This window comes from Grampus griseus (genome assembly GCF_964374135.1).
Source record: "Grampus griseus genome assembly, chromosome: X".
NCBI classification, from domain to species: Eukaryota; Metazoa; Chordata; class Mammalia; order Artiodactyla; family Delphinidae; genus Grampus; species Grampus griseus.
In genome coordinates this window covers 16,010,303-16,035,359 of record NC_138999.1, presented here as the reverse complement: position 1 = coordinate 16,035,359, position 25,057 = coordinate 16,010,303, and the positions used below count along the sequence as shown (strand labels likewise).

At 44.2% G+C, this 25,057-nt stretch overlaps 1 long non-coding RNA gene across 1 annotated transcript; it reads right to left on the bottom strand.

Moving 5' to 3' along the window:
• Nucleotides 1–85: 85 nt before the first annotated feature.
• LOC309839400 lies at nt 86–9,741 on the bottom strand. Its single transcript, XR_014298509.1, has 4 exons — nt 9,049–9,741; nt 8,786–8,936; nt 7,066–7,738; nt 86–171 (listed from the first exon to the last, which is right to left on the bottom strand). It is a non-coding gene; the product is annotated as an uncharacterized lncRNA (long non-coding RNA).
• Nucleotides 9,742–25,057: the final 15,316 nt, after the last annotated feature.

The following is a 25,057-nucleotide window of genomic DNA, read 5'->3' as shown; positions in this document are numbered from 1 at the left end:
TGGGGAACTTTATAAAGTAGGATCAAATTGAGAACATCTGGTCAACCAGCAGCCCACGCTCCTGCCCCAAGAGACGCTCAGGTGCCTCCTCACCTGAGGCATGTTCTTGCCTCCTATCACACTGGAATCCCATCAAGCCTTCAGGCTTCCTACCAGCTTACAGGATGGAATCTGTAAAATCAAAAAAGGCAAGAAGTATTACGGAAGAGATGGCCTAGTGTCTTTAAATGGCAAGATAAAAGAAAAAATAAGTGGATGCAGGAATTGTCACATGTTACGAGACTTAGAGACTTATCAGCCAAATGCAACCTGTGGATCCCGGATGCATTCCAGAAAAAGCAACTGGAAAAAAACAGTTTATCAGACAACTTGGACAATTTCAACACTGACTGGATGTAATGATATTAAAGAATTGCTTAGGCATGCAAATGTTATTAAAGTAATTTTATAAAGAGTCACAGATACACACTCAAGTTTTTACAGTCGAGATGATATGATGCTTGGGAGTAGCTTTAAAATAAACCAGTGACAGTGGTGGCCACACTGGCGGAAACAAGATGGCCCATGAGCTGATAATTGTTTAACCTGGTGGTGCCTGAACAGGGGTTCCTTGGACTCTTCCCTCTACTCCTTACAAAAAGAGCAGTATAGATGCCAGACATCAGGGATTACATGTCGAACAATTCTCTCTAGCTGTTTTAAGAAAATCCACGTTTCACCTTTTGGTATTTGCTACAGGGCATAGAAGCTACAGAAGGGCTTGCTTATGTCAGGCAATTGCAAACATTTATGAATACTCGTTCATTTCACAATACATATTGAACACCTGTAAAGCAGACACTGGAGTTGTAGGTGACAGGGACATGATGGCTGTCATGGAGTTAGGGTCTGGGGGAGAAGGGGATGGATATTGAATGGATAAATTTCACACATAGTGCACATCTGCATTATAAAGAGTGTTATGGAGGACTGGGGGTGATCGGGAAAGGCTGAGGAAAAGCCTTTCAGATGTGATCTGCTAACCGAGCTGCACGGAGTAACCAGCTGAGCTGAGGCAGGAAGAGGGCATGCCCGGCGCACTCCCAGGTCAAAGGTGCTTTTGAGAAATGGAAACAAGATTGACAGTAGATCATCCTGCTTTAGGCTCACTGAGGATTTAGACATTTGTCCTAAGAACAGTGAGAAGCCAAAGAAGGATTTTAACTTTAGCTTTGCATTTTGTACATATGGAAGATAAGATGTACCTACCCATGACAGGACCCCAAGGGAAATTCATTAAAAGAGGCGCCAGAGTGTTTTCTTGGAAGCATGGGTTTCCTGAAACATGGTAAGATGTGTGAATAATGGTAGGTATGATCATTTCGTTCTAATAGCCAATGTAGAAATGTAAAAAAAAAAAGGATTCTAAACTCTTCCCTACTGAAATGTGGGTGTGCTCAAGGTGAAGAGAATTTCAGCATGAAATGCTGGGACCACCAGATCTGCAGTTCAACTGTGGTGCTGCCTTTGATCTATTCTGCATGGCCTGACAAGAGCAGGGCAAACCTTTTCTTCCATCTGTGGTTGCGTCGCCCTGGGTTGGCTTTCACTAAACCACAGACTGCATCACAGGGCACATTCTTCTAAGTCTGGCCTTGTTCTCCCATCATGCAGACCGTGGCTGATTACTGTGGCCTTAAGTTATTGTCAGTCATTTTCTGTGGCTGATTTCCAAACGGAAGCAGCCTTTGGAAACCTAATAATAGGCTTGTGGAGAGGCAGCATAGCATCTGGACTCTGGAATCTATCTGGTCTCAAATCCTGACTCAACCACTTACTAGCTGTGTGACCTGGGGCAAGTTGCCTAATCTCTCAGTGCCTGGACATGCTCATCTTTAAAAAGAACGGAATGACAATATTCATCTCATTGGGCTGTTATGAAGCTTATTCGTATTTGTCAAGCACTCGCAACAGTGCCTGACCCATAACAGGCACTATTACTAGAATTTGGTTGGGTACTCAGCAGGTTTAAGAGGTGACTGCTATCTTTATAGTCAATAGTTAACTACTGTTTAGGGCCACCAACAAGAGCTACTACATAAACAGAAAGAACCTCTGTCAGTGTAGTACTTAGCCAAAGGTCATTAATTGAACAACGCGGCTAAACAAAGGCAGATGTCCGATGGCAGGTGTGATCGGGGTGCTCAGCGGCCTTTGAACTCATCCTGCAGCTCAAAGCTTCTTTCTGGGTCAGGTTCTCCACTCATGAAAATCCACCAGGCCTCAAATGAGATCTAATTAAACTTAAAAGCTTTTGTACAGCAAAGGAAACCATAAACAAAATGAAAAAACAACCCACAGAATGGGAGAAAATATTTGCAAATGAAGCAACTGACAAGGGATTAATCTCCAAAATACAAACAGCTCATGCACCTCAAATTTTAAAAAAAAAAACAAACAACCCAAACAAAAAGTGGGCGGGGGACTTCCCTGGCGGTCCAGTGGTTAAGACTTCGCCTTCCAATGCAGGGGGTGAGGGGTCTGATGCCTGGTCAGGGAGCTAAGATCCCACATGCCTTGCAGCCAAAAAAACAAAAACATAAAACAGAAGCAATATTGTAACAAACTGAATTAAGACTTTAAAAATGGTCCTCATCAAAAAAATCTTTAAAAAAAAAATGGGTAGAACATGTAAATAGACACTTCTCCAAAGAAGACATACAGATGGCCAAGGGGCACATGGAAAGATGCTCAACACCACTTATTATTAGAGAAATGCAAATCAAAACTACAAGGAGGCATCACCTCACACCGGTCAGAATGGCCATCATTAAAAAATCTACAAACAATAAATGGTGGAGAGGGGGTGGAGAAAAGGGTACCCTGCTACACTGTTGGTGGGAATGTAAATTGGTGCAGCCACTATGGAGAACAGTACGGAGGTTCCTTAAAAATCTAAAACTAGCGCTACCATATGATCCAGCAATCCCACTCTAGGGCATATACCCAGAGAAAACCATAATTCGAAAAGATACATGCACCCCTATGTTCACTGTAGTACAATTTACAATAGCCAGGACACGGAAGCAACCTAAATGTCCATCGACAGAAGAATGGATAAAGAAGATGTGGTACATATACACAATGGAATATTTCTCAACCATAAAAAAGGGAGAGGCCACGAGGCTTCCCTGGTGGCACAGTGGTTGAGAGTCCGCCTGCCGACGCAGGGGACACGGGTTCGTGCCCCGGTGCGGGAAGATCCCACGTGCCGCGGAGCGGCTGGGCCCGGGAGCCATGGCCGCTGGGGCTGTGCGCCTGGAGCCTGTGCTCCGCAACGGGAGAGGCCACAGCAGTGAGAGGCCTGCGTACCGCAAAAAAAAAAAGAACGAAATAATGCCATTTGCAGCCACATGGATGGACCTAGAGATTGTCATACTGAGTGAAGTAAGTCAGACAGAGAAAGACAAATAGCATATGATATCGCCTATATGTGGAATCTAGAACCATGGTACAAATGAACCTATTTACAAAACAGAAATAGAGTCACAGATGTAGAAAACAAACTTATGGTTATCAAGGGGGGAAGGGGGGGATAAATTGGGAGACTGAGATCGACATACACACGCTACCATATATAAAATAGATAACTATTAAGAACCTACTGTACAGCACAGAACTACTCAATACTCTGTAATGGCCTATATGGGAAAATAATCTAAAAAACGAGTGGATATATGTATAACTGATTCACTATGCTGTAGAGCAGAAACTCACCCAACATTGTAAATCAACTATACTCCAATAATAAAAATTAATTTAAAAAAAATCCACCAGGCCTCACCAACTGTCTGCACAACTGGCTTAACCATCGATAAAGCTTGCCAATCTTAAGAAACTTGCCAACCTTTAAGAAACGAAAATCGGGATTTACCACACACAAGGGAGGGGCAATTAGGGACTTTACCAAATAGCTATAATAGGATTCTTTCTTAAAGTAGTTTCTCATCATTTTATAACTAGCATTTTTCTTATTACAAAAGAAAGGTGTTCCATGTAGAAATTCTGGAAACTACAGATAAATCAAAAACAAAAAAAACAAAAATATTCCACAACCATACAAGCCACACAAAGGGCTGTTAGTGTCAGTATATCACCCCCAAGCAATATACTTTTGCTACACACTTACACATTTACAAAATTTATAGGAATGAGGTCAGAAGGTACCTAATAGTTTGTAACCCCTGCCCACGGGCGAGTAAGTATTTTTAACAACCTGATTTGTAATTCCTAATATTCCACTGCAGCTATAATTTATTCCACTAATCCGTCATTGTTGCACAATTAGATGGCTTTCCATTTTTACAATCATAAACTATGCGTGAGTATATTTGTAGCTATCACCTCATCCAAATTATTAGTATTTCTTTTAGGACAAATTTCTCGAGGTGAAATTGCTGGGTCCAACAATATGCAAACATTTCAGGGATGTGATTCATAATACTCTTTGCCCCTTAGGAAGCGTTAAATCCATTTTCAGGAATCCCCCTGGGGCCCAAAGAGAACATTATATCTATTTTTAAAAAGGATTTCCAGATGTTTAAATATTTTGTTGACTCCAAGGGTGGTGGCAGAGGGGCTAAAAAGTGAGACTTGGACAAAAAGTGAATGCCGTTTCCCTGGCACACTGCCAACAGAGCACTGCGCGCCCTTGCCCAAGTGGGCCCCCAGGTCGCTGCATCTGCCACATGGCTATGGTCCTTGGCCCATCCTGAGCCTAGATGTGCCTTCCTTAGTCTCTCCTCTCTTGCCTTTGCTCCTCCCTTCAAAGTGATTCTCAGTGGGAGCCGAGCTGTTCCCTATGGCTTACAATGGACACTTCTGCGGCTGGGGGTCTGTTGTCACAATGATGGGGGGGAACACCCTTGAACCTAGATTCCCGACACCCTGTGCGATGGAAACATTTTCTATTTCTCACATGACTTTCAAACGTTCCTCTGGACATTTATGTAGGTGAAATCCTGCATCTAAAACCTGTATATAATATCTGGACCTAGATCCTACCTCCATTCTACAGAGAAATAAAAAACAGCTTTTGAATGAATCTTCCAGTAATACATAGATATTTAGTTAGTAAACTGAGGAAAGACTGTGTCAATAATGTGTTTTGTTCCAGGTTTTTCAAGACTTGTTTACAACTACAGAAAACTCGTATCGCCAGTGGCAATGCTGCTACTGGTATTCAAGTGAGTGATTTAACACCCCACTTCAGTCTACACCCGCAGCTGCCACAGTCACAGTGATTCTACGTTCAGGTGCAAGCATCCAACCACTTCACTGTGGCTCTAATGTAGTCGTCCAAGCATACATCTTAGTTTGTAACACATTACTTTGCTTTTATTTCTGCGTTATATTATAGTCTTTTAAAAAGTCTAAAAATTATTTGTGTAGTTAGGTACTATTATTATCTATGAATTGCATTTCAGGATTTTAAAGAGTGTGTTTAAAACTATTTGTTATAAAAAGCTGGCATTGTAAAAGAATGAAATTAGAACATTACCTAACATCATACACAAAGGTAAACTCCAAATGGATTACACACTTAAATGTAAGACCAAACACTATAAAAAACTCATAGAGGGCTTCCCTTTGCTTTTGCACAGCAAAGGAAACCATAAACAAGACCAAAAGACAACCCTCAGAATAGGAGAAAATATTTGCAAATGAAACAACAGACAAAGGATTAATCTCCAAAATATACAAACAGCTCACGGAGCTCAATATCAAAAAAACAAACAATCCAGTTAAAAAATGGGCGGAAGACCTAAGTAGACATTTCACCAAGGAAGACGTACAGGTGGCCAAGAGGCACATGAAAAGATGCTCAGCATCACTAATTATTAGAGAAACGCAAATCAAAACTACAAGGAGGCATCACCTCACACCGGTCAGAATGGTCATCATCAAAAAGTCTACAAACAATAAGTGCTGGAGAGGGTGTGGAGAAAAGGGAATCCTATTGCACTGTTGGTGGGAATGTAAATTGATACAGCCACTATGGGGAACAGTATGGAGATTCCTTAAAAAACTAAAAATAGAACTACCATACGACCCAGCAACCCCTGAGATATATCCTGAGAAAACCATAATTCAAAAAGAGTCATGTACCACAATGTTCACTGCAGCACTATTTACAATAGTCAGGACACGGAAGCAACCTAAGTGTCCATCAACAGATGAATGGATAAAGAAGATGCACATATATACAAGGCAATATTAGCCATAAAAAGAAACGAAATTGAGTTATTTGTAGTGAGGTGGATGGACCTAGAGTCTGTCATACAGAGTGAAGTAAGTCAGAAAGAGAAAAACAAATACTATATGCTAACGCATATATATGGAATCTAAATTTTAAAAAATGGTACTGATGAACCTAGTTGCAGGGCAGGAATAAAGATGCAGACATAGAGAATGGACTTGAGGACACGGGGTGGTAGGGGGAAGCTGGGGCGAAGTGAGAGTAGCATCAACATATATACACTACGGAATGTAAAATAGCCAGCGGGAAGCAGCCGCATAGCACAGGGAGATCAGCTCGGTGCTTTGCGAAGACCTAGAGGGGTGGGATAGGGAGGGTGGGAGGGAGGCTCAAGAGGGAGGGGATATGGGGACATATGTATGCATATGGCTGATTCACTTTGGTGTACAACAGAAACACAGTATTGTGAAGCAATTATACTCCAATAAAGATCTACTAAAAAAAAAAAGAAGCTGGCATTGGGCTGTAATAGGCAACTTGCTGGCGACCCCTAGTGGCGCACTCGAGCATTGCTTCACAGCCAGTGGCTCTCTGGTTTAAAAGCTTGTTGGCTCCAAAATGTGGTAACGAAATAACCCCTTCCTCCCCCAACCCCCCAGGCTCAACCTGGACTGGTTCCCGTTACTGTGCTGGTGCCTGAGCAGGGGGGATGGAGCGGAAAGCGGGGGCGGGGGGGGCGGTCAGAGGCAAGGGAACGCCAGCCCCATGTATCTTTTCATACCTAGAAATTTTAAGCATGTCACATCCCATTGTTTTTTATGTCTTACCTGCTGGTGTCTCCCCGCTTTTCCCCTCCATTAATGGCAGGGTCCCATGCTTTTCTCAAACCAGTGCTTCTACCAATTTAGCGCGCGCCAAACTCCCTCGCGGGCTCCTTGCAATGGACTTGGTAGTCCCGCCCCCCGGGTTTCACATCCGGGTCTCCTGGGCCGGGCCGACTTTGCCGCTCCCAAGAGCTCCCAGGTGATGCTGATGCGGCTTGATAGGGGAGCAGCTCAAACTCTGCTTTCAATCCTGTGCCTGAGCAGTATTTATCAGTCTCAGCTTTGCGAAGTTTCCAGAGTGCCTGGATTTAAAGGAATTTTGCACTTTTCTAAAGGCAACAGAGCGCAGTGGAGGACTACCTCATAGAAGGGTGCCTGTGAATCCTCTCCCGGAGGCGGGCGGGGAACGTAATCAGCTGTGCTTACTCGCCACGGCGACGCAAGTTTCCCGCATCTCAGCATTTCCCCCAAATGAGCCTCCATGCCTTAAATAAAATATTTCACTGGGAAAAGCTATTTGCTCGTCTGGGCTGCTTTGAGGCCTCTGCTCTAAAAGAAGAGTGTATTTTCAGAGAGAAGAACTCGAGTCTCAAAGGGCCACAGTACTTTTGTTTTCATCATTTCTCTTGGGCTCGTTCCTGGTAATCATTTCGAAAATTAAATCCTCCTGGGCTTTCTGGAAAATGAATAAACAAGAGAGAAAGAGAAAGAAAAAGAAAGTGGAGGGAAGATAAGAAAAAAAGGAAGAGAGAGAGAAGTGAGGGACAGGGGCGCCTGGGTTGGGAGGTCTGGCTGGAAAGGGGAGAAAGTGGTGACTTCTCTGGGGAGAAGAATATTGAAAGAGGGGCAAGTGAGAGGAATTGGAGAAAGCAGCGGGCAACAAGATTTCCCTCCCCGCAAGAGGATGGTATACGCCTAGTGGGCAGGACGTGCTTCTCAACCGAGATGCGCACGTGGCTCCCCTGGCGGCTGCAGCACCCGAGTCTGCAGAGGCAGGTGCGGTGGCCCCCAGGCTGGCCCAGTGGCGTCGCCTCCTGGCAGCCACACTCTCGAGCCCTGCTCCCGCATACTGGCCCAGGGTTGGTCTGTATGACCGTCAGCACACAGCGGAAGCCGTGGTCTGTCACTGCTGAGACTGGGTCATAAAGGCACTAGGCTTTTTCCCGTCTGTTGGGTCACAGCGGCTCTGGGAGAAGCCGGCTGCCGCAGGCGAGCAGCCCTGTGGGGAGGCCCACGTGGAGCCCGCAGCCAAGCCAGGGAGCTGGGAACGGCTCCTCCCGTCTCAGATGACTGCAGCCCAGCCCACAGTCTCACCAGAGACCCTGAGCCCCCAACCCCCGGCTCAGCTGCTTCTGGATTCCTAAGCCACAGAAACTGGGAAGTAATAAAGGTTTGCTGTGTTGAGCCACCAAGTTTTGTACAGAAACAGGACGGATGTCTGCTACAGTGAGAAAAGATTGGGAACACGGCACCCCAGTGAGCGAGGAGAGGTCCCCTTGACTTGCCCGCCCTCCCCCTCAGCAGCTTGGCAACCTCTGTTTTATATCTCCGCCGGGCATCATTAAGGGTCAGGACCATGATTCCCGTGGCCTAAACTGCACATTTCCGAGCACTGTACGACAGAGGCGTGATTACCACACTTTTCATGTCGCACCACAGGGAGAAAACAGTGCTGCTTATGCAGCTCGGTGGAATCAATGGGCCAGGCGGCTCTTACACCAACCTGGGCCTCCGCGGGACTTCCAGCCTCCACTGAAGGCAAGCAGATTGGTATCTTGGCATCCCTGTAGCTCATCTGTGGCACCCCATTGGGTGTTCTGTGCTGGATGACCTTTAGAGGACTTTGCAAGTCATTCTCACCCCAGGTTCCTCATCTGGACCACAGAACACAGAACATGATGGGAGTGACTATCTTCTCCATTCTGCCAGAGAGAGTACATAACTCCTATTCTAGGAGTATAAGAGAGAAGTTAATTCATTACATACAATGGATGCTTTGGGATATCAGGGTTTAATCCTCACGGAGGCCAAGCAAGGCTGGAGGGTAACTGGAATTGCAAATGCGTCCTAGCATTTTCTGAAAGAATGGAATCATGACATTTTAGAGCTGGAGGTAGCTTTAGTAATGGCTAGTTCAGGTTTCTTGTTCGCAAATGAACAAACTAAAGCCCAGAGAGGTTAAGTAATTTGTCTGAGATCACACAGCTAGTTGGTGGCAGAGCTGAGACCAGAACTCAGAATTCCTGACTTTTAGCCTAAAATCCCACATGTTAGACTTTTAATAAAGAGCAAGTGAATAAATGCATGAAGAAAACCTCAGGTTTCCTGGATTTATACTGTCTGCAATTTACTTTCACAGAATTCTGCATAAATGAAGTGCTATAAGTGTGTCTGTAAATTAACTTTAGTCTCCTCTACCAGAGGGGCAGTCAGTTAACCTGTGAATCACCCTAATCAGGGAGCCACGCTGCAGGTTAGGTGATTAACATTCGAAGGACCCTGATAAGGATTCCATGTTTTAGAGGACCTGCAAATATCCTATCTCCATCTGCACCAGAGCTTAATAATTCACCTAAAAAGTGTAAGGAATACTTTTTAATTGGTGAAATGAGTGGTGTTCAAAACATGTGATTAGCTAAAATGATGAGGAACCCACCCCTTGCATGAACGGAGGATAAGCGTCTGACAAGCCAGAGGGCTAACACCTTTGGACTAGCGGTCCTGTGTTCGCCTCTTACGGAGACTCTGTTGTCTCATTGGCTCTGCCATGGATCAACACGTCAGGAAGGAGCTTGTTATAGTGCCTAAAAAACAGAGCAGGGGGCTTCCCTGGTGGCGCAGTGGTAGGGAGTCCGCCTGCCGATGCAGGGGACGTGGGTTCGTGCCCCGGTCCGGGAGGATCCCACATGCCGCGGAACGGCTGGGCCCGTGAGCCATGGCCACTGAGCCTGCGCGTCCGGAGCCTGTGCTCCGCGATGAGAGAGGCCACAGCACTGAGAGGCCCGCGTACAGAAAAAAAAAACAAAAAAACCAGAGCAGGCCCTTGCCTGCTTCTAGGAACAGGCTGTAGGGCAGGATTTGTGCCTGCATATGAATAAATGATTTTGACAGATTTCTGTCTGCAGCTTCTTTCATTGTAATATAATAGTGAAGTTGTGGAGAAGGAAATTGGCAAACCGTCTTCCTACTTCACTTGTTCCTAACAACCTGGCAATGCTGAAGGCCTAAATTCATTCATTCATCCAACAGATATGTAGGGAAAGCCTATTCTATTAGGATTGGGGGATACAGAAAACAAACAGAATTCATCCCACATTGTAAAGTGGCTTAGATAACTTCGCAAAAACTGGTATCAAAAGCAACTGGTAGATTTAGTCAACAGGTATCCTGAGTTCTTTGGAAAGACTCAGGAGAGCAAAGGTTTCCAATGCCTACAGATCTTCAGAACGGAAACAATTCTAGAAATTATACAGGAAAAAAAAATCCCAGTTATGTGTGAAACTAACATTTAAGGAGTGGGTATTTCAGTGGTTCTCAAAGTGCAGTCCCAGATAAATAGCATCAACATAAACTGGGAAACTTGTTAGAAATGCAAATCCCCACACCCTATCCCAAACCTCCTCAATAAGAAACTCTGAGCATGGGGACAGGAAATTTTTGTTTTAAAAAGTTCTCCAGGTGATTCGGATGCCAAGTTGGAGGACCACTGCCCTACTTTGTAACAAAGAACAAATTCCACTAGGTGGCAGTCTTTCACAAGAATATAAAAACTTTTTTTTCCAGGTAACAGTTTAACATGAGAAATTGAAAACGTATCTGTTCTGCAATTGCAGGAAAATTCTACTGGGCGGCACCCTAACTTCAGCAATAAAACTGTTTTGCAATTACATGGTATTTCCACCAGATGGCGTTCTGGGGTGCCACCTGGTGGAATTATCATGTAAGTGCAGAACACGTATTTCTTTTTTTCCCTATTACAGGTTCACCCCGCTATCTGAAGGTAAAGTTCCTATGAAACATTTTGTAAGCAGAAATGGGGAAAAGCAAAGACAATCCCCGCTTTCTAAAAGTTAGAGTTATGCCACTTTAACAAAAGACCAACATTAGTACAGTCAGTAATGCCTTTTTTGTGTGTGTGGGTAAAAGCAAAAATCCTCTTCAGGTTTCTTTTGCTTACTGAAAATTATGTACTAATGTAGGTCTTTCATAAAAGCAAAGTGGTGTAAGAATAACTTTCAGAAAGCGGAAGATACCTGCAGTAAGAAAAACATGTTCTGCAATTGCACGATAATTCCACTCGGTGGCACTCTAACCTGAGAAATATGAAAAATTTATCTGCAACCGCAGGAAAATTCCACCCAGTGACATTCTCACCAGAATAATAAGAAGAACATATCTGTGTGCAATTACATAAAAACTCTACGTGCTGACACTCTTAACTGAGTAATAAGAAAAGTATATCCTCTGCAAACACATGATAAAACCACTGGGTAGCGCTGTAACACAAAAATAAAAATTCATTCTGCAATTACATAAAATCTCCACACGATGGCACTCTAACATAAGAAATAGAAAAAGAGCTGGCGTTGTAATTTCAGACATTTTCCACTAGATGGCACTCTAACACAACAAATAGATAAAATTGGCTTTCCGGTGAACGGAATTCTTTTGTCTTTTAAGCAAAAAAGATTATGACATAGGTGACAATAAACATAGGATTTATTTACTTAGTAAATTAAAGTGTAAATAAAAATTTAGTACATATCTTTTCAAGTGCTTTGGGCATATCTTAATTATAGTGCTTGTTTTTTGCTTTTTAATTACTTGTTTGTACCTTCTTCCCACCGTTAGTAGGTCCTCAAGGGCAGAGACCAAATATCTAACTTTTCTACCTTTCCAGCCTCTCCTACGGTAGCTGGTGCGTAATAGGAATTCAATAAATATTTATTAAATGAAAGACTGAATCAAACTGAGAGGCCAGGGAACAAGGAGGGAAGAAAACATAAATAGAATAAAAATCTAGATTCTTTGAGCCCTATTCCCAGGGCTGCTTCATCCTGCAGTTGGACAGGTAGAGTGAAATGTAGAAGAAAATGTAATTGAGACAGAAATGACAATGATGTTCATTTTAATGCCTTCCAAGGGTGAGAGTTTTTTTTAAGTTAGTGAATTAAAAGAGAAGAAAAATCAGCAAAGATTACTTGGATAAAATTCAGTGAGAAAACTTTCTTTTTAAATAGGCTAACAGCCTATCAAAATGGTTTTGATTGAGTTTTCAATAGCTGTCGAAACTATTTCAGTCATGTAAACGCTCTGGAAGTTGGTTTTTGAATTAAGTGTTGGCGTTTTTCACCCAGAGGAGCTTGGGAAAGCTTCCTGTTAGGGTCCCCTCAGGATTCACCCTCCTGAGAGCACTTCCTGCTTTGCCCCAAGTCTGTGCCAGATCAGCAGCCATGGGAGGAAGAGGTAAGGGCCTTCCAAACTGCCGATCAGACACAGAAATCCAGAGTGGCCTCAGGAAATGTGGCCATATTTGCCTTCCTGCCCTCCCGCCAACTCTTTCAGGCCTTAATGACAGCCTCCTCCTCTCTGAGCTCCCCTCACCCCATCCAAACCGGCTCACGCAGCCGTCACCGTCACCGTCAGGACTATCAGTGCCACAGCCCTAAGGCTATTTCTAACCCAGAACAAATCTTCTGTCCCATCTGACTTCTTTTTCTTTTTTAATAAATTTATTTATTTTTGCTGTGTTGGGTCTTCATTTCTGTGCGAGGGCTTTCTCTAGTTGTGGCAAGCGGGGGCCACTCTTCATCGCGGCGCGTGGGCCTCTCACTATCGCGGCCTCTCTTGTTGTGGAGCACAGGCTCTAGACGCGCAGGCTCAGTAGTTGTGGCTCACGGGCCCACTTGCTCCGCGGCATGTGGGATCTGCCCAGACTAGGGCTCGAACCCGTGTCCCCTGCATTGGCAGGCAGATTCTTAACCACTGCACCACCAGGGAAGCCCCCATGTGACTTCTGACAGCGCTGAAGTTCATGGCCACACTGCTCCTTAGGGCCCAGTCTCCATCACTGCCTTCTGCTTTGCCTTTTGGAAGGGAATTTGCATTTTGTCCTGAACTAAAAACCTAAACCCAAAAGACATCGCAAATGGTGGACTTTCAGGCATCAGCCGTCGAATGGGGATTCTTCGAGAAAGAATATGAGGATCTCCCCCGAAGCCGGCCGTGTTTTGGCCTCTGCTCTGTGCTGCTTCCACAGCCAGCAGCTCCTGGAGCCACTTGGCTCTGGGTCCCAGGGAAGTTACAAAATGCCCTACCTCCGGGCTGTTAGCCTATTTGAAAATAAAAATGGGTTTACAAGGCCCTGTCATGCTTGCTGTCTGTCATTAGTCACTGCTTCATTCCCTGGAGCTTCAGCTTCAAGCAGCCCAAGCGCTTTGCCAAGACCCCAGCTCCACACTCGGGCCTCTGCTCGCCCATAGCCGGCTCAGGGCACCGGGGCTGCCAGGCCCACACAGGCTGCCAACTCTTCTCCCGAATCAACTTCCAAATCCAAGCGCTTCACCTCCGCCCCTCCAACCTGGTTGGGCTCACCTGGACTCCTGCGGAGCTCAAACAACAGAGCTCCCAGGGCTCGTCTTGTCCTGCTCCGGTTCATTCCCAGCTGGGGCTCAAGGGGATCTTCCCCAAGCAGAAACCAGATCTTGTCCCTCCCCTGCTTCCCACCCTCCAGCACCTTCCCAACTAAAGTGCAACCCAAACTTCCCGTGAAGACCTCCAAAGGAGTCACCTGACCTGGCCTCCCACTCCCCCCATTTCCCTCACCTTCTGTTTGCTCTGGTCCAGCTGCTTCCCTTTCTGTCCCTCAAATACTCCAACTCATTCCCAGCTCAGGGCTTTGGAGATAGGCTTTCACCAATCTAGGCCCAGATCTCTGCACACATGCCACCACCTCTGCACTCCGCTCAGATAGGCTGCACCAGGTAAAGGCACCCTCTCCCCTCCCTGCCACCCAGCGACTCTCTTCCACAGGATCTAGTTCTCTTCCCAGAATTAGCTTGTTGGCATAGGTGTGCCCGTGTTTATCATCTTCCCCCTCCCTAGAATGGGGGATCCCTCCAGGGTCGGCACCTCGAGCATCGTGTTCCCCTCTGTATCCTCAGAGCCTTAGAACAGTGCTTGGCACACAGTAGGTGCTCAATGAGCATGTCTTGATGGAATCTTCTCCACTCAGGCTAACTCGTAACTATCATAAACCCCTTGGGGAACTTTCTTGTATTGTTGCATCTGTGGCCATACGTAGAGTCACAGTTAATCACGGAACATAATAGTACTTAGGAAGTCTTTGATACAGAACATTTCAGGGGGCTCTGTTTATCTCACGTTCTTTGTCCAGTGTCAGGACAGATGGGAAACGAACATCCCATGAGGCTGGCAAAACTTCAACTTTTTAGAGTCTAAACTTCTTAGAAACTGAACAGATGATGCCGTGGAACCTCTTATTTGCTGTTCTTTTACACATTTGAGGAAGTGGCCCCATGTTCTGGAAGAAATATTACTTTAGGTTAAATGCTGACATGACATTGGTTTCTTCAAAATGAAAAAAAAAAAACTCATGCAAATCTGAAACAACTTTTGACTAATCTTATTTCACTTCGTGGTCATTAACTACTAGCATTGTTTTCTGATCTGAGATTCTCTTAGACCAGTGGTTCTCAACCAGGAACGCTTTTGCTCCCAGGAGACACGTGGCAATTTCTGGAGATAACTTTTGGTTGTCACAGGACAGTACCCACAACAATGATTCAGCCCAAAATGTCAAGAGTGCTGAGACTGCAAAATGCTGTCTTAGACTATGTAAGAAAGCACATGTTATTTATAGAAACTTTGGGAAATATAGATAAACTCAGAGACAAGAAGCTGCTGGCAACTGTTAATCCTCTGGTGTTTCAGCTTTCTAGGATTTGTTTCCTGTGCACATATATTAACAAAAATTGTATGTACTGGATATATTGTTTTGTAACTCTTTTTAAATTGTGCCTCATGAACCATGTCCTTGTTGTTAAGTATTATTCTACAATGTGTTTTTTTTTTTTTGACGATGTTGGGGGTAGGAGTTTATTAATTAATCTATTTTTGCTGTGTTGGGTCTTCGTTTCTGTGCGAGGGCTTTCTCTAGTTGTGGCAAGCGGGGGCCACTCTTCATCGTGGTGCGCGGGCCTCTCACTATCGCGGCCTCTCTTGTTGTGGAGCACAGGCTCCAGACGCTCAGGCTCAGTAGTTGTGGCTTATGGGCCTAGTTGCTCCACGGCATGTGGGATCTTCCCAGACCAGGGCTCGAACCTGTGTCCCCTGCAGTGGCAGGCAGATTCTCAATCACTGCGCCACCAGGGAAGTCCTCCAACGTGGTTTTTAATGACTGCATAGTATTGTGTTGTATGGATGTACCATTATTTATTTATTCACTTCCCCACCAGAGGACCTTTACATCTTCTCATTTTATCTATTATTTTCAATGCTTTGAGGAGAGATGAACATTTTGGTGTCCAAGTTTCTGTCCAACTATAATTTTCATAAGATGTATTCTTAGAAGTTGTACTGCTAGATCAAAAGTTGTATTTCAAGGCTTTAACATTTACTTTTATTTTATTTTATTTTTGGCCATGCCACGTGACTTCCGAGATCTTAGTTCCACGGCCAGGGATGGAACCCAGGTCCTGGCAGTGAAAGGCGGAGTCCTAACCATTGGACCGCCAGGGAATTCCAATGTCTACTTTTAAAAACTAGTAACTACAGGGCTTCTCTGATGGTGCAGTGGTTAAGAATCCGCCTGCCAATGCAGGGGACACAGGTTTGAGCCCTGGTCTGGGAAGATCCCACATGCCACAGAGCAACTAAGCCCATGCGCCACAACTACTGAGCCCATGTGCCACAACCGTTGAAGCCTGTGTGCCTAGAGCCCGTGCTCTGCAACAAGAGAAGCCACCTCAATGAGAAGCCCGTGCACCACAACCAAGAGTAGGCCTCACTCGACGCAACTAAAGAAAGCCCGTGCACAGCAACAAAGACCTCATGCAGCCATAAATAAATAAATAAATTTATTTATTTTAAAAAACCCAGTAACTCCTTAGTTAAAAAAAAAAAAAGACTAGTAACTACATGGTGAGCGCTTTATGCTTGGGGAAATATTTACACTCCTTGGTATCGCCCACTGTAACTAGCTGTCTTAGGTGGGGCTCCCTCAGAAGTTGGTCTGAGAATAAGATTCGAGTGCAAGTCATTTATTTGGGAGAAGCACCAGTCAGGCAGTGAGGAGGTGAGACAGGGAATGGAGAGAAGCCAATGCAAGAGTAGGCTACCTCTGTGGACAGCTGGGCCTTCACACCCGAGAAGCTCTAGAAGAATGTATGCGGCACACCTCAGAGTTGTCCCACCTGAGGGGGAAGAAGCTGGGGAATTGACCCTCCCACTCTCATTCATTCATCATGGCCCAGGGCTGCTCCTGGGACAACTCAGTGCCACTCTGGCCTTCCTTGCACACAGGCTGGGTGTGCTCCCATGGCAGGAGAGAGCCCCTGCGGGAGAGTGCCAGGCGCTTGCAGGACAAAGCCGTCAGTGTGCAAGGGGATGGTGAGTGCCGAAGATATTACTGTTGGTGCACTGACAGTGTCAGCCACACTGGGCCCGTAGTGAACACACAGTAGAGGCCCACCGAGTATTTTTCAAACAAACTAATGTCACTAATGTTTAGTGATTAACTGATTCCATGTATGCACATAGAGGCAACAATGCAAGAAAATTCCCCAAGGAGTTTGTGATAGTTACAATTTTAGCCATCTTAGAGTAGGAGGTGAGCTCCGGAAACATCCCAGTCAAGCTTTGCACTTCACAAATGAAACAGGTCCATCCGATGATAGACTCCATGTGCCTACGTGCGGGATAAAGGGTCTGATCATTCTAATAATTGACAAGTAACTAAGCATTCAGCTCCGGACCTTGGGATGCATTTTCTGTCCCCCAGGCATTCCAAACTCCCATCTGTCTCAGAGGGACAGAACTTTTGAACTTTGCACTTGTTGTTTCCTTCTGCATAGAACGGTCTCCCCTAGATCTTTGCACAGATACCTTCTTCTCTCGGCTCCAACGTCACTTCCTCATCCAAGCCACGCTGGCCTATGGTTATCACAATCGACAAGTTTAGGGAGATACCAGCAAATGGTCAAAGCACATGAAAGGCACTGACACCCAGAGACTGGACAGCAAACACAAATAAAGGGTTGTAAGATGTATAGGAAATGAGCAGGTGGTTTGGGCAGAAGGAGAGGAGGAATTGAGTCCCAGTAGATGTGTGTTCATTGCGGTGCTGATTATCTAGTTTCCACTCTCTGCTTTCTCCATCCTTCCCCATCCCGTGGCCCAGGAGTTGACCTGCATGCATTACATCCATATACCTCCTTGCTCTCTGGCTTCCTCTTGGGCCCAACCAGTGGACGACACTAGCAAGAGATGGGGGCTGAGTGGGGTCAGTGTAAGTACCCCCTGCGGAATTCCTCCCTGTGGAATTCTGTAATGCTTTCCCAATCTTTCTTTTTTTTTTTCTTTTTCTTCTTTTTTTTTCTGGCTGTACCACGTGGCATGTGGGATCTTAGTTCCCAGAACAGGGATCAAATCCATGCCCCCTGCAGTGGAAGCATGGAGTCTTAACCACTGGACCACCAGCGTCCCCAATCCTTTATGAATAAACCCTTTATTAAACATGTCTTGACTTACCCAGTTTGCATGTTGTTTTCTGCCGGGATCTTGACTGATAAAATAATTTAGTATATTTAAGACTCAGACATTTAACTCAACACCTGTTTATTTCAGAGGCTTTTCCACAGTCATTTGAAATGATGTTATGCAAAGACACCTGTCTGGTTCTCTTTTTTCCTTTCTTGAAGGTCATGTTTTCTGAACCCTTTCTCATTTTTGTGAACTTTAAAAAACTCCACCTGGGTTGATTTCCTCATTGTGGCTCCTGACTCCAGAGGGGTCTGGCATTGAGTTTCCTATCAGAACACCTTCCCGCCCTCTGCCTTATGGGCTACAGAGAATGGGAATCATCTGAGCTTTCTGAATGCCAGGAAGGTGGGCATGGGAGACTGTAAATCTTCAGACAAATTGCAGTTGTGAAATGTCAGTAGCTCCTACTTTCAAAAACCTAGCAACGCGGGTGGGAAGGAATTGGGAGATTGGGATTGACATATGTACACTATTGATACTATGTATAAAGTATATAACTAATGAGAACCTACTGTATAGCTCAGGGAACTTAATGCACTATGGTGACATAAATGGGAAGGAAATCCAAAAAAGAGGGGATATATGTATATGTATAGCTGATTCACTTTGCTGTACAGTAGAAACTAACACAACATTGTAAAACAACTATACTCCAATAAAAATTATTCAAAAAAACCCAAAGAAACCTAGCAAGGACCTTCAGATGAGAGCCTGTTAATCTCCACGGATGTTAGGTGTAGGGAAAGTGTTCTGTAAGAAAGGCTGGGATTTTCTCCTCCTAGCCCTTCTCCCTTATTTCTATCGTCCACCCTCCAAGAAGAGTAGTTTTTGATGGAACATGGTATTTCAATTCATACAAAGTCGGCTTTGGGAGATGGTCAATATTAGAAAAATAAAAGATTGATGTGGCCCATTGAAGCTCTACTCTAAGAAACTGAAAGCCTTCCTTTCATGACCTGCCATCACAGAGCAGGACGGAGTGGGCAGGAGTTTTGGACCCTGAGGATCTGATGGTGCTTCTCCAGATGGCTCTGGTACCCCCAGATGTGTAGAGTTCATAATGGCCCCTCCACAGTGGGCATATTTAGGATTATGTGTTTTTTTGTTTTTGTTTTTAGGATTGTATTCTTCGTTAACATGGCAGCTCAAGAAGTTATTTTATTCATACAACAAACATTATTGATCACTTACAATATGCTGGACACTAGAGACAGAAAAGTGAACATGACACAGACCCTGCCTTTGACAAGCTGCTCACAGCTCAGTGGAGAGACAAGCATAAATAAATAACTAGCCAGAGAGGTACAAGGAAACCCAGCTGAGGGACTGAATTCCGCCTGAGGTGCTTGGGAGAAGGCTTGCTGAGGAAGTGATAATTGTACTAGATATCAAAGGAGCCATAGAAACTCATCAGGTAGGGAGGAGTGAAAAGGCTATTCCTGTAAGAGGGACCAGCATTTGCAAAGGCACACTGAAGAATGACAAAGCATGGAGTGTTCAAAGACCAGTCCTGTGTAGCTGCAGAGGAGGGGTCTTGGGTAGGAGCAGGGGCGGAGTGGGATAACCCAAGAAATAATGAAAAATGTGTTTTTAAACTTCCACATGAGAAACTTTTTTGGGGAGGGACATGCTTTTCTGTTAATATCTAATTTTATTACACTGAAGCAGACCTTTTTTCCATGCACAATTGCATTTTAAATATAAAATAGATTTAGCTACAGTAATCAATACAGTATGGTACTGGCACAAAAACAGACATATAAATCAAAGGAACAGGAGAGAAAGCCCAGAGATAAGCCCACGCACTTACGATCAATTAATCTATGACAAAGGAGGCAAGAGTATACAATGGAGAGAAATAGTCTCTTCAGCAAGTCGTGTTGGGAAAGCTGGACAGCTATGTGTAAAAGAATGAAATTAGAACATTCTCTAACACCACATACAAAAACAAACTCAAATGGATTAAAGACCTAAATGTAAGATCAGATACTACAAAACTCTTAGAGGAAAACATAGGCAGAACACTCTTGGACAGAAGTCGCTGCAATGTTTTTTGGCATCCATCTTCTAGAGTAATGGAAATAAAAACAAAAATAAACAAACGGGACCTAATGAAACTTAAAAGCTTTTGCACAGCAAAGGAAACCATAAAGAAAATGAAATGACAACCTACAGAATGGGGGGAAATATTTGCAAATGATGGGATTGACAAGGGCTTAATCTCCAAAATATACAAACAGCTCATACAGCTCAATATCAAAAAAACAAACAACCCAATCAAAAAAATGGACAGAAGATCTAAATAGACATTTCTCCAAAGAAGACATACAGATGGCCAAAAGGCACATGAAAAGATGCTCAACCTTGCTAGTTATTAGAGAAATGCAACTCAAAACTACAATGAGGTATCACCTCACACCGGTCAGAATGGCCATCATCAAAAAAGTCTACAAGTAATAAACGCTGGAGAGGGTGTGGAGAAAAGGGAACCCGCTTGCACTGTTGGTGGGAATGTAAATTGGTACATCCACTATGGAGAGCAGTATGGAGGTTCCTTAAAAATCTAAGAATAGAGCAAACCTATGATCCTGCAATCCCACTCCTGGGCATGTATCGGGAGAAAACCGTAATTTGAAAAGATACATGCACCCCAACGTTCACTGCAGCACTATTTACAATAGCCAGGACATAAAAGCAACCTAAATGTCCATTGACAGATGAATGGATAAAGAAGATGTGGTATATATACACAACGGAATATTACTCAGCCATTAAAAAGAATGAAATAATGCCATTTGCAGCAACATGGATGGACCTACAGATTATCATACTAAGTAAGCCAGACAGAGAAAGACAAATATATGATATCACTGATATGTGGAATCTAAAAAAAATGATACAAATGAACCTATTTAAAAAACAGAAATACAGTCAGACATCGAAAACAAATTTATGGTTACCGAAGGGGAAGTGGGGGAGGGATAAATTAGGAGTTTGCAATTAAAATATACATGCTACTATATATAAAAAAGATAACCAACAAGGACCTACTGTATAGCACAGGGAACTAAACTCAATATCTTGTAATAACCTATAATGGAAAAGAATATTAAAAAAAAGAATATATATATATATATATATATGAATCACTTTGCTATACATCTGAAACTAACACAACATTGTAAATCAAATATATTTCAATAAAAATTTTTTTAAAAATCCAAGGAGCCACAAGACAATGGAAAGATGATGAGGTCAGGAACCAGAAGGCCTGAGCTCCAGCCTGTTTCTCATATTTGGCAATCATGCAACCCAGGAGTAATTATCTCACCCCTCAGCTTCAAGATTTTTTTGTGTGTTTTAGGAGAATACATTTGGTCACTTCATTTGCCTTCTAAGTGTCCTTTCAAGGAGAAATGCCTTTAACTATGTTCTTAATTCCATGGAATACACAGTCTTTTTTGGAGTGATTATTTAGCATTAGTTCACAGCCATGGTGATCTAGGTAATCAAAGGAGGTTGAATAAGATCATTCATAGCAATCAGAGGCTGCAATTTTAAGTGAACAAATATTCTAACAAATGTAACTTCCTATAATAAACATTGACAGTTCCAAGTCTACAAGTCAGCAGTCTTGGGAACCACTAAAGCAAACTTTTCAAGGCTTTAGAAAACTTTTTGGATTTTGTTGTTCTTTTCTTTTTTCTTTTTTTTTTTTTAACATTTATTAAGATACAAATTTTCTTTTTTAATTAATTAATTAATTTATTTATGGCTGTGTTGGGTCTTCGTTTCTGTGCAAGGGCTTTCTCTAGTTGTGGCAAGCAGGGGCCACTCTTCATTGCACGCGCAGGCTCAGTAATTGTGGCTCATGGGCCCAGTTGCTCCGCGGCATGTGGGATATTCCCAGACCAGGGCTCGAACCCGTGTCCCCTGCATCAGCAGGCAGATTCTCAACCACTGTGCCACCGGGGAAGCCCTGTTCTTTTCTTTTTAAGGGCAATGTTATGAAGTCAACAAATAGGACAAGTATGGATTAACTGAATTTTTATGGTAACTGGTATAAAAACTATCTGCTTGCAGCTATCTAAATAAAGGCTGATTGTCAGTTCAGGGCTTTGCTTAACCCTTTATCAGATACATGATTTGCAAATATTTTCTCCCATTCCTGCACTGGGTCTTTGTTGCTTCGGGCAGGCTTTCTCTAGGTGCGGCGAGTGGGGGCTACTCTTCCTTGTGGTGTGCGGGCTTCTCATTAGGTGGCTTCTCTTGTTGCAGAGCATGGGCTCTAGGCACGCAGGCTTCAGTAGTTGTGGCACTCGGGCTCAGTAGTTGTGGCTCGTGGGCTCTAGAGCGCAGGCTCAATAGCTGTGGCGCACGGGCTTAGTTGCTCCACGGCATGTGGGATCTTCCCGGTTCAGGGCTCGAACCCATGTCCCCGGCATTGGCAGGCGGATTCTTAACCACTGCGCCACCAGGGAAGCCCGTTGCCTTTGCCTTTAGTGTCAGATGCAAAAACTCATTTCCAAGACCAATGTCAAGGAGCTTACCCCCCACGTTTTCTTCTAGGAGTTTTTTGTTTTTGTGGTACGTGGGCCTCTCACTGTTGTGGCCTCTCCCGTTGCAGAGCACAGGCTCCGGACGCGCAGGCTCAGCGGCCATGGCTCACGGGCCCAGCCGCTCCACGGCACATGGGATCTTCCCGGACCGGGGCACGAACCTGTGTCCCCTGCATCGGCAGGCGGACTCTCAACCACTGCGCCACCAGGGAAGCCCTCTTCTAGGAGTTTTATGGTTTCAGGTCTTACGTCCAAGTTTGTAATCCATTTTGAGTTGACTTTTGTGTACGGTGTAAGAAAGGAGTCCAGTTTCATTCTTTTGCATGTGGCCGTCCAGGTTTCCCAACACCGTTTATTGAAGAGACTATACTTTCTCCATTGTATGTTCTTGACTCCTTTGTCATAAATTGTGAACGCTTCTGGGGAGATCATTTAAATATAGTAAAGTGCTCAAATCATAAAAGCACAGCTAGATGAATTTGTACATTTGTATACAACTGCCACTGAAATCAAGATCTAGAATGTTTCCAGCATCCCTGAAGGCTCCCTTACACTCCTTTCAGGTCAATACCACCCTCCCAGAAGTAACCACTGTTCTGATTTCTGTCACCATAGATTAGTATTGCCTGTTCTTGAACATCATATAAGTGGAATCATATAGTATGTGTTCTTTCTTATCTGGCTTCTTTCATTCGGTTCAATATCTATGACATTGACCCATGTTGTTGGATGTTCTCTGCTTCTAAGTTTGATTTGACCTTGATTAAAATTAAAATCCTTTCAGGCTTACATTAACTTGGTTACTTATCTGCAAAATGGGATATATGACAGCCATGTCTTAGGGTTTGGGGGAGAATTAAATTTATAGATAGCGGTTATCCATACTAGTTTCGTGATTTGATAATAAGAGATAATAAATATAATTAGAAACAGTACAGTAGCAGAATCAAAGCTTATGTGATTCTCTGAACAGAAAGCAAATGTTATCTTGGGGAAACCTTCCCATTCGGTTACTGGACATGTTCTTTGCTTATCATGTTGCCCCTTTTACTGAGAGAAAAGGCCCTTCGCATCAGTTCCCCACCCAGCGTGCCATTGAGTCAAATGGAGACTATCGCTAATGCTCCGTCAGCTCAACAGGAAGACATTACTTTCAATGGATTGCTGTGATCTGTGTGGTTTGGGTCTCCTGGAAGGGTAGGCTCCCCAAAGCCCCATTCATGCATCTGAGTCCACCCCACCAAGTCCTGGGAAGGCCAAACTCAATCTGAGTGATGTCCTTGGTTTCTGTCTTTGGACCTCCTCTCCAGCTGCCAAGGAGAGCTCCATCCTGACCACACATCTGAGACATCAAGGAGCTTAAGCAGCTCCAGAAGGAATCTGCAATTAATTATGTTTCACAAATTGCCTTTAGTGGGGGACCAGCTCTTTTCAGGCCCTGGATGAGGTGCAGTGTGTGACTTTGACAGGCTTACCTAAGTTACACATCCATGGGGGAAGTGGAGAACACCACTGTCGTTTGGAAGCACCCCACTCTTTGTAGGAGAGGAGGGCATAACCAGCCAGGACATTTAGCAGTAGAGTCTCACCCTCCTGGGCACATTAGCTCTTCTTTTAGTCATCTGCAGTGTGGAGAGTTGGGCTGCCTATTGAAAGGGATGGAATTAATGATTTTCTTGTGCTCTCTTGGGCTGGAATAGTCTTCTTACATTTCTGTTACACCACAGAGTGTCATCTTCCTTTAATAAATCACAGGCCCTATTCTGCAAGCTGGGAGTTAAAAGTGGGAATTGCTACCGGCAATGGACTGGCCCTATGGGTAATGAATAGCCACCTCGAAGCACGATGGAGAGGCTAAAAGCCTAGGCCCTGGGGTCAGGCTGCTGGGGGTTCAGCTGGCTCCACCGATTACTTGCTGTGTAACCTCAGGCAAGTAGTCATTAACCCCTCTAAACTTCAGTTTCCCTATTTGTAAAATAGGAATGATTGTACCTAAATCATAGAGGTGTTGTGAGGACAAAATGAGATAGTCATTATAACGTGCTTAGCATAGCTTCCGTTTTAATACATGTTACTTAATGTAATCGCAATGACTCTCAGTTCAAAAATTCAAATATAAAAACATCATTTTATTATTTACTTAAATTCAGTTTTGGACACCCGGGGTGGACGGAAATTCGACCTCAATTATTGAGGCTTCTCTAGGCTGTGCAGTTGCTTCATGGTCATCAGCCATTGTCCTGTACTGGACAGGGTCCAAGCTCCCTTTCAAGTTCAGCAGTTCTGGAGCTGCCAACACACACTTGGGTCATGGAGCCCCTGTTCCTGGGATTCAGTGTCCCTGAGTGTACCAAGGGCTTGCAATTTTCCTGAGTCATCAACAAATGCAGACTCTTCCCCTCCCTCAAGGATTTATAATAGAATATTCTAAGGTATTCTATGAAAACTACACCTGTGCCCAGCAAAGCAAGTGCTTCTATTAAGTTCACTAGACTATGCATTTTTTTTTTTTTTGGGCTGCACCACATGGCATGTGGGATCTCAGTTCCTGGACCAGGGATGGAACCCGTGTCCCCTATATTGGAAGCATGGAGTCTTAACCACTGGACCGCCAGGGAAGTCCCATAGACTATGCTAACTTAATCAGAGAAAGG